The 9,718-nt window shown below is 42.2% G+C and overlaps 9 non-coding genes across 9 annotated transcripts; all 9 read left to right on the plus strand.

Moving 5' to 3' along the window:
* Positions 1-2,025: 2,025 nt before the first annotated feature.
* On the plus strand, positions 2,026-2,135 carry trnal-caa (transfer RNA leucine (anticodon CAA)). Its single transcript has 2 exons — positions 2,026-2,063; positions 2,090-2,135. It is a non-coding gene; the product is annotated as a tRNA-Leu (tRNA).
* A 1,120-nt stretch (positions 2,136-3,255) lies between these two features.
* Positions 3,256-3,328, plus strand: trnak-cuu (transfer RNA lysine (anticodon CUU)). Its single transcript has one exon. It is a non-coding gene; the product is annotated as a tRNA-Lys (tRNA).
* Positions 3,329-4,554: 1,226 nt separating this feature from the next.
* Positions 4,555-4,627, plus strand: trnak-cuu (transfer RNA lysine (anticodon CUU)). Its single transcript has one exon. It is a non-coding gene; the product is annotated as a tRNA-Lys (tRNA).
* Positions 4,628-5,170: 543 nt separating this feature from the next.
* Positions 5,171-5,280, plus strand: trnal-caa (transfer RNA leucine (anticodon CAA)). Its single transcript has 2 exons — positions 5,171-5,208; positions 5,235-5,280. It is a non-coding gene; the product is annotated as a tRNA-Leu (tRNA).
* A 549-nt stretch (positions 5,281-5,829) lies between these two features.
* On the plus strand, positions 5,830-5,902 carry trnak-cuu (transfer RNA lysine (anticodon CUU)). Its single transcript has one exon. It is a non-coding gene; the product is annotated as a tRNA-Lys (tRNA).
* Positions 5,903-7,131: 1,229 nt separating this feature from the next.
* Positions 7,132-7,204, plus strand: trnak-cuu (transfer RNA lysine (anticodon CUU)). Its single transcript has one exon. It is a non-coding gene; the product is annotated as a tRNA-Lys (tRNA).
* A 543-nt stretch (positions 7,205-7,747) lies between these two features.
* On the plus strand, positions 7,748-7,857 carry trnal-caa (transfer RNA leucine (anticodon CAA)). Its single transcript has 2 exons — positions 7,748-7,785; positions 7,812-7,857. It is a non-coding gene; the product is annotated as a tRNA-Leu (tRNA).
* Positions 7,858-8,982: 1,125 nt separating this feature from the next.
* Positions 8,983-9,055, plus strand: trnak-cuu (transfer RNA lysine (anticodon CUU)). The gene has a single exon. It is a non-coding gene; the product is annotated as a tRNA-Lys (tRNA).
* A 466-nt stretch (positions 9,056-9,521) lies between these two features.
* Positions 9,522-9,631, plus strand: trnal-caa (transfer RNA leucine (anticodon CAA)). The gene is made up of 2 exons: positions 9,522-9,559; positions 9,586-9,631. It is a non-coding gene; the product is annotated as a tRNA-Leu (tRNA).
* The last annotated feature ends 87 nt before the right edge of the window (positions 9,632-9,718 follow it).

Genomic DNA, 9,718 nt, shown 5'->3' on the forward strand with positions numbered 1-9,718 from the left:
ACAGTCATATGTGAATATTATATATTTCACAGGGTTACCGTGGCAATGTGCCAAAGCGTCCTTGTTATCCTAATGGCAAAATTTAAACAATTTCTTACATTTCAAAGTGATAAAACAATTTATTAATTTCACTGAAGAATGTGAAATTTGTCACAGTGATTCTTCAACTCACCCCGATCAAAAAAGTCCAGGGGGCCAAAGTGGTATTTTGCAGTGTTGCCATGGTGATGTTCCAAAATGCAAATGTTTATTTATGTTAACACATCAGCATCTCCAAGGTGTGTGACTTTGTGTTTACTGACAGGTACAAACCAAAGCCACAATCACATGGAATCACAAGCAAAAACGTATATTACTGACATCAGAACGTTTCATGGTTGGCCAGCAGGGGGCGCAAAGAACATTTAAAGGCGCACTATGTAGATTTTCTGGTGGAGGATGTGTTGGCACACAAATTCAGGAAAATGACAGGGTTCGGTGAGGAGTTACAGTTCAGGTAAGGACTAGGGTTACAATTGGGGTAGGGGCTATGGTTAGGGTTACGACTAGGGTTAGGTTTAAAGTTACGGTTACATTGAGGGTTAGAGCTAGAGTTATGGTTTGGGCTAGGAGTTAGGCGCGGCGTTTGCAGGGCAGGGTGTTGCGGGCATGGCGGGCACTGGGCGAGGGCCGTTCAACACTGCTTGCAGCTTTAATTGTATTTCTCTCCCCTGTATATTTTCTACACTCCATAAATACATGTTCTATTGTTTGTGGTTGTCCACAGTTGTCACAATGCCTGCTATTATGGTTTCCTATTTTATTTTATAGTTTAATCCTGAATGTCCAAATCTTAACCTCAAAGTTAGCATATCTAATTTAGCATATCTTGATTCCACTTTTTTCTAAGTTTTACGAGTTGTATACAGTCAGATGAGACGAAGTATAGAGCTCAGATAAAAAAAATATATATATATAAATTATGCTGGCACTATGAGAAAAAAGTCGTAACATTTCGACATTAAAGTTGTAATTTTATGAGAATAAAGTCATAATTTTACAAGAATAAAGTCGAAGTCAAAATAAAGTCGTGGCCGGGAGCAAGACTGGGTCTGAGACCGGGACCAGACCAGGACTGAGGCCAGGACCAGACCGAGACCAGACCAGGACTGAAAACAATTTAGTCCTGGTTTAGTCCTGTTTTAGTCATGATTCGGTCCTGGTTCAGTCCATATGCAGCCCAAAGTCTGGCATTGCAGTCACGGAAGTCATGTAAATGGGAAACAGCCGTTATCTGCTTTTTCATTTTGGTTTTGGAGAAAAATAATGAAGAAAACCCTTGTGTTTTCATTTTCTTTTTTGGTTTTATATTGAAAAACGAATGAACGAATGATACAAGGACTGATACTTCTCCTTTACAAATTGGCTGGAAGCCAGGTTCACTCCTCAGGATGTTTTTTACTAATTTTTTTTCACTATTATTTCCTGTTATCTTATATCTTGGGCCATAATAAACTCATAGGGACCATTCGGTCATTTGGTAGAGCATGAGACTCTTAATCTCAGGGTTGTGAGTTTGAGCCCCACATTGGGCATTTGCTGTTTTGAACATGATGGAAAAAATAGCCATAACAGTCCCTGGCAACCTCATTTCTACACACATACATTTCAACACGTTTACTGGAAGATACATAGAGGTCTCAAGGCCAATATAGGGGAAATGTCAAAACGTCTTGAATGCCCATTCATTGGACATTGTGCTTTGAGCAACTTGCAAGGATGTAGATCGCCTCAATGGCTGCTTTACTCAAAGTTGAATATTGCTTAACTACTTTGCTACATTGCTTCTTCTTGGATACACTACTATTGCTGCAGCTGTGAAATCATCTCAGTTTCAAAGACGCTTCAGATGATGCACTAGTTATATATGCTTGGTGCCAATTCAACAGTAAGTACAAGTATGGTCATTTGTGCCAGGAAAGCCAGTAATAATGGATTAGGGCCTACATACTGACAGCACACACCAGGACCAACATGCAGCAGGATGTCAGGATGGCCGAGCGGTCTAAGGCGCCAGACTCAAGGTTAGCACCTTTCTCACCATAGGAACTTCTGGTCTCCACATGGAGTCGTGGGTTCAAATCCCACTCCTGACATAGCAATTCTACATAGACTAGCTTTTGAACTGTAGGCCTGTTTATACACCACTGAATTAAAATCACATGAGTTTAACGACACAATGAAACACTTGAACATCTCCAAAATGAAAGGCTTTGATGTTCCCTCAAACATAGATGAACTGTGATGGTCAGTGGTCGCAAAGGCACATGTACTGGCCCAAAGTACTGACAACGTTCTCCAAGGTTAGATTTGAATGGTTGATGTTGTTTTGTTCTCTCATCTGCTTTATATGTCCTTGTATTTAGTGTGTATTTTTTGAAGAACATTGTGTCTACTCTCATTGTAATATGCTTTATAAATAAATGTGTCTCTGTGCATAACCTTCAGCCTCAGTCAAATACTTTACAATCCAAGCTGCTTCTTTAGTTCTGGTCAGACGCTGGTGGACACTTCCTTATATCTGTCTGCAGGGATTAGCTAACTAACTGAAACTAACACACACATTTGTTTACAGTTTCTGTTAGTTAGTTCGGCCTTTTGACCTGTACAGGGTGTGGGGTCTTATTAGCAGAACAATTCATAACCCATAATGGAGCTTTCACACCTCTGGACCTGACCTGGATACACCTGTTGTTTTCTTGTTTGTTTTGAATTAGGTTTGAGGATGGAGTTGTAAATAGGAGGTAGATGGTGTCTGAGGCCTCCGTTTCTGTTTAGAGAAGGATTCTCTTTCTTAACAAAAATGGCTTCTTTCACTCCCCTCTCAAATCACTTCTTTTCTCTGGTTAAAATCTGTACCTTGCTGTCCTCAAATGAGTGGCCTGTGGCTTTTAAGTGGAGATGTACAGCAGACTGAGGTCCACTGCTGCTCTCTCGTCTGTGTTGGTACATCCTCTTGTGAAGTAGCTGTTTAGTTTCAGTGTAGTTAGCTCCTCCCTGCAGACAGATACAAGGAAGTGTCCACCAGCGTCTGACCAGAACTGAAGAAGCAGCTTGGATGAGCTGTGAAACGTCTTCAACCAAACTAACTTTTGTTCAGTTGACAAACAGAATTTTCTCCTCACCTGGATGACTGAAGGATTCTTCTCACATACAGTAATTGTGAATATATATCACATATCCTGAATCACGTATGGTACTGTACTGCGTGTAGATGCCCGACTAGCTCAGTCGGTAGAGCATGAGACTCTTAATCTCAGGGTCGTGGGTTCGAGCCCCACGTTGGGCGTTTGAGGTTTTGAACGTGATGAAAAAATAGTCATAACAGTCCCTGGCAACCTCATTTCTACACACATACATTCCAACACATCTACTGGAAGATACATAGAGGTCTCAAGGCCAATGTAGGGGAAATGTCAAAACGTCTTGGATGTCCAAGGCATCGACCTTATGTTAAACTCCTTACTGAGCCCTAACCCACCTGATCTCCGAATGGAGTCGTGGGTTCAAATCCCACTCCTGACATAGCAATTCTACATAGACTAGCTTTTGAACTGTAGGCCTGTTTATACACCACTGAATTAAAATCACATGAGTTTAACAACACAATGAAACACTTGAACATCTCCAAAATGAAAGGCTTTGATGTTCCCTCAAACATAGATGAACTGTGATGGTCAGTGGTCGCAAAGGCACATGTACTGGCCCAAAGTACTGACAACGTTCTCCAAGGTTAGATTTGAATGGTTGATGTTGTTTTGTTCTCTCATCTGCTTTATATGTCCTTGTATTTAGTGTGTATTTTTTGAAGAACATTGTGTCTACTCTCATTGTAATATGCTTTATAAATAAATGTGTCTCTGTGCATAACCTTCAGCCTCAGTCAAATACTTTATAATCCAAGCTGCTTCTTTAGTTCTGGTCAGACGCTGGTGGACACTTCCGTACAATTCATGGTCATAATGGAGCTTCCACATCTCTGGACACCTGTTGTTCTCTGGTTTGTTTTGAATTAGGTTTGAGGATGGAGTTGTAAATAGGAGGTAGATGGTGTCTGAGGCCTCCGTTTCTGTTTAGAGAAGGATTCTCTTTCTAAACAAAAATGGCTTCTTTCACTCCCCTCTCAAATCACTTCTTTTCTCTGGTTAAAATCTGTACCTTGCTGTCCTCAAATGAGTGGCCTGTGGCTTTTAAGTGGAGATGTACAGCAGACTGAGGTCCACTGCTGCTCTCTCGTCTGTGTTGGTACATCCTCTTGTGAAGTAGCTGTTTAGTTTCAGTGTAGTTAGCTCCTCCCTGCAGACAGATACAAGGAAGTGTCCACCAGCGTCTGACCAGAACTGAAGAAGCAGCTTGGATGAGCTGTGAAACGTCTTCAACCAAACTAACTTTTGTTCAGTTGACAAACAGAATTTTCTCCTCACCTGGATGACTGAAGGATTCTTCTCACATACAGTAATTGTGAATATATATCACATATCCTGAATCACGTATGGTACTGTACTGCGTGTAGATGCCCGACTAGCTCAGTCGGTAGAGCATGAGACTCTTAATCTCAGGGTCGTGGGTTCGAGCCCCACGTTGGGCGTTTGCCATTTTGAATGTGATGAAAAAATAGTCATAACAGTCCCTGGCAACCTCATTTCTACACACATACATTCCAACACATCTACTGGAAGATACATAGAGGTCTCAAGGCCAATGTAGGGGAAATGTCAAAACGTCTTGGACGTCCAAGGCATCGACCTTATGGTAAACTCCTTATCGAGCCCTAACCCACCTGATCTCCGAATGGAGTCGTGGGTTCAAATTCCACTTCCAGCAATCTGTTTGTCTTATCTTGTGCTTTGAGCAACTTGCAAGGATGTAGATCACCTCAATGGCTGCTTTACTCAAAGTTGAATATTGCTTAACTACTTTGCTACATTGCTTCTTCTTGGATACACTACTATTGCTGCAGCTGTGAAATCATCTCAGTTTCAAAGACGCTTCAGATGATGCACTAGTTATATATGCTTGGTGCCAATCCAACAGTAAGTACAAGTATGGTCATTTGTGCCAGGAAAGCCAGTAATAATGGATTAGGGCCTACATACTGACAGCACACACCAGGACCAACATGCAGCAGGATGTCAGGATGGCCGAGCGGTCTAAGGTGCCAGACTCAAGGTTAGCACCTTTCTCACCATAGGGACTTCTGGTCTCCACATGGAGTCGTGGGTTCAAATCCCACTCCTGACATAGCAATTCTACATAGACTAGCTTTTGAACTGTAGGCCTGTTTATACACCACTGAATTAAAATCACATGAGTTTAACGACACAATGAAACACTTGAACATCTCCAAAATGAAAGGCTTTGATGTTCCCTCAAACATAGATGAACTGTGATGGTCAGTGGTCGCAAAGGCACATGTACTGGCCCAAAGTACTGACAACGTTCTCCAAGGTTAGATTTGAATGGTCTCAATGGTAAAGCAGACTGAGGTCCACTGCTGCTCTCTCGTCTGTGTTGGTACATCCTCTTGTGAAGTAGCTGTTTAGTTTCAGTGTAGTTAGCTCCTCCCTGCAGACAGATACAAGGAAGTGTCCACCAGCGTCTGACCAGAACTGAAGAAGCAGCTTGGATGAGCTGTGAAACGTCTTCAACCAAACTAACTTTTGTCCAGTCGACAAACTGAATTTTCTCCTTGCCATGGATTCTACCTGGACTGAAGGATTCTTCTCACATACAGTAGTGAATATATATCACATATCCTGAATCACGTATGGTACTGTACTGTATGTAGATGCCCGACTAGCTCAGTCGGTAGAGCATGAGACTCTTAATCTCAGGGTCGTGGGTTCGAGCCCCACGTTGGGCGTTTGAGGTTTTGAACGTGATGAAAAAATAGTCATAACAGTCCCTGGCAACCTCATTTCTACACACATACATTCCAACACATCTACTGGAAGATACATAGAGGTCTCAAGGCCAATGTAGGGGAAATGTCAAAACGTCTTAGACATCCAAGGCATTGACCTTATTGAGTTCTAACCCATCTGATCTCTGAATGGAGTTGTGGGTTCAAATCCCACTCCTGACATAGCAATTCTACATAGACTAGCTTTTGAACTGTAGGCCTGTTTATACACCACTGAATTAAAATCACATGAGTTTAACAACACAATGAAACACTTGAACATCTCCAAAATGAAAGGCTTTGATGTTCCCTCAAACATAGATGAACTGTGATGGTCAGTGGTCGCAAAGGCACATGTACTGGCCCAAAGTACTGACAACGTTCTCCAAGGTTAGATTTGAATGGTTGATGTTGTTTTGTTCTCTCATCTGCTTTATATGTCCTTGTATTTAGTGTGTATTTTTTGAAGAACATTGTGTCTACTCTCATTGTAATATGCTTTATAAATAAATGTGTCTCTGTGCATAACCTTCAGCCTCAGTCAAATACTTTATAATCCAAGCTGCTTCTTTAGTTCTGGTCAGACGCTGGTGGACACTTCCGTACAATTCATGGTCATAATGGAGCTTCCACATCTCTGGACCTGACCTGGATACACCTGTTGTTCTCTGGTTTGTTTTGAATTAGGTTTGAAGATGGAGTTGTAAATAGGAGATAGATGGTATCTGAGGCCTCTGTTTCTGTTTAGAGAAGGATTCTCTTTCTAAACAAAAATGGCTTCTTTCACTCCCCTCAAATCATTTCTTTTCTCTGGTTAAAATCTGTACCTCGCTGTCCTCAAATGAGTGGCCTGTGGCTTTTAAGTGGAGATGTACTGCAGACTGAGGTCCACTGCTGCTCTCTCGTCTGTGTTGGTACATCCTCTTGTGAAGTAGCTGTTTAGTTTCAGTGTAGTTAGCTCCTCCCTGCAGACAGATACAAGGAAGTGTCCACCAGCGTCTGACCAGAACTGAAGAAGCAGCTTGGATGAGCTGTGAAACGTCTTCAACCAAACTAACTTTTGTCCAGTCGACAAACTGAATTTTCTCCTTGCCATGGATTCTACCTGGACTGAAGGATTCTTCTCACATACAGTAGTGAATATATATCACATATCCTGAATCACGTATGGTACTGTACTGCATGTAGATGCCCGACTAGCTCAGTCGGTAGAGCATGAGACTCTTAATCTCAGGGTCGTGGGTTCGAGCCCCACGTTGGGCGTTTGCCATTTTGAATGTGATGAAAAAATAGCCATAACAGTCCCTGGCAACCTCATTTCTACACACATACATTCCAACACATCTACTGGAAGATACATAGAGGTCTCAAGGCCAATGTAGGGGAACTGTCAAAACGTCTTGGACGTCCAAGGCATCGACCTTATGGTAAACTCCTTATCGAGCCCTAACCCACCTGATCTCCGAATGGAGTCGTGGGTTCAAATTCCACTTCCAGCAATCTGTTTGTCTTATCTTGTGCTTTGAGCAACTTGCAAGGATGTAGATCACCTCAATGGCTGCTTTACTCAAAGTTGAATATTGCTTAACTACTTTGCTACATTGCTTCTTCTTGGATACACTACTATTGCTGCAGCTGTGAAATCATCTCAGTTTCAAAGACGCTTCAGATGATGCACTAGTTATATATGCTTGGTGCCAATTCAACAGTAAGTACAAGTATGGTCATTTGTGCCAGGAAAGCCAGTAATAATGGATTAGGGCCTACATACTGACAGCACACACCAGGACCAACATGCAGCAGGATGTCAGGATGGCCGAGCGGTCTAAGGCGCCAGACTCAAGGTTAGCACCTTTCTCACCATAGGGACTTCTGGTCTCCACATGGAGTCGTGGGTTCAAATCCCACTCCTGACATAGCAATTCTACATAGACTAGCTTTTGAACTGTATGCCTGTTTATACACCACTGAATTAAAATCACATGAGTTTAACGACACAATGAAACACTTGAACATCTCCAAAATGAAAGGCTTTGATGTTCCCTCAAACATAGATGAACTGTGATGGTCAGTGGTCGCAAAGGCACATGTACTGGCCCAAAGTACTGACAACGTTCTCCAAGGTTAGATTTGAATGGTTGATGTTGTTTTGTTCTCTCATCTGCTTTATATGTCCTTGTATTTAGTGTGTATTTTTTGAAGAACATTGTGTCTACTCTCATTGTAATATGCTTTATAAATAAATGTGTCTCTGTGCATAACCTTCAGCCTCAGTCAAATACTTTACAATCCAAGCTGCTTCTTTAGTTCTGGTCAGACGCTGGTGGACACTTCCTTATATCTGTCTGCAGGGATTAGCTAACTAACTGAAACTAACACACACATTTGTTTACAGTTTCTGTTAGTTAGTTCGGCCTTTTGACCTGTACAGGGTGTGAGGTCTTATTAGCAGAACAATTCATGGCCATAATGGAGCTTCCACACCTCTGAACCTGACCTGGATACACCTGTTGTTCTCTTGTTTGTTTTGAATTAGGTTTGAGGATGGAGTTGTAAATAGGAGGTAGATGGTGTCTGAGGCCTCCGTTTCTGTTTAGAGAAGGATTCTCTTTCTTAACAAAAATGGCTTCTTTCACTCCCCTCTCAAATCACTTCTTTTCTCTGGTTAAAATCTGTACCTCGCTGTCCTCAAATGAGTGGCCTGTGGCTTTTAAGTGGAGATGCACAGCAGACTGAGGTCCACTGCTGCTCTCTCGTCTGTGTTGGTACATCCTCTTGTGAAGTAGCTGTTTAGTTTCAGTGTAGTTAGCTCCTCCCTGCAGACAGATACAAGGAAGTGTCCACCAGCGTCTGACCAGAACTGAAGAAGCAGCTTGGATGAGCTGCGAAACGTCTTCAACCAAACTAACTTTTGTCCAGTCGACAAACTGAATTTTCTCCTTGCCATGGATTCTACCTGGACTGAAGGATTCTTCTCACATACAGTAGTGAATATATATCACATATCCTGAATCACGTATGGTACTGTACTGTATGTAGATGCCCGACTAGCTCAGTCGGTAGAGCATGAGCCTCTTTATCTCAGGGTCGTGGGTTCGAGCCCCACGTTGGGCGTTTGAAGTTTTGAATGTGATGAAAAAATAGTCATAACAGTCCCTGGCAACCTCATTTCTACACACATACATTCCAACACATCTACTGGAAGATACATAGAGGTCTCAAGGCCAATGTAGGGGAAATGTCAAAACGTCTTGGATGTCCAAGGCATCGACCTTATGTTAAACTCCTTATCGAGCCCTAACCCACCTGATCTCCGAATGGATGTAGATCACCTCAATGGCTGCTTTACTCAAAGTTGAATATTGCTTAACTACATTGCTTCTTCTTGGATACACTACTATTGCTGCAGCTGTGAAATCATCTCAGTTTCAAAGACGCTTCAGATGATGCACTAGTTATATATGCTTGGTGCCAATTCAACAGTAAGTACAAGTATGGTCATTTGTGCCAGGAAAGCCAGTAATAATGGATTAGGGCCTACATACTGACAGCACACACCAGGACTAACATGCAGCAGGATGTCAGGATGGCCGAGCGGTCTAAGGCGCCAGACTCAAGGTTAGCACCTTTCTCACCATAGGGACTTCTGGTCTCCAAATGGAGTCGTGGGTTCAAATCCCACTCCTGACATAGCAATTCTGTATAGAAAAGCTTTAATGTATGCTTTGGCCTTAGGTTTTCCTGTAAACATTCTAGTTAGAATGGGTTTTATGTAAA

This window comes from Boleophthalmus pectinirostris, unplaced genomic scaffold, assembly GCF_026225935.1.
Source record: "Boleophthalmus pectinirostris isolate CB_2022bp ecotype Guang Dong unplaced genomic scaffold, ASM2622593v1 HiC_scaffold_18, whole genome shotgun sequence".
In the NCBI taxonomy this organism is placed as follows: Eukaryota; Metazoa; Chordata; class Actinopteri; order Gobiiformes; family Gobiidae; genus Boleophthalmus; species Boleophthalmus pectinirostris.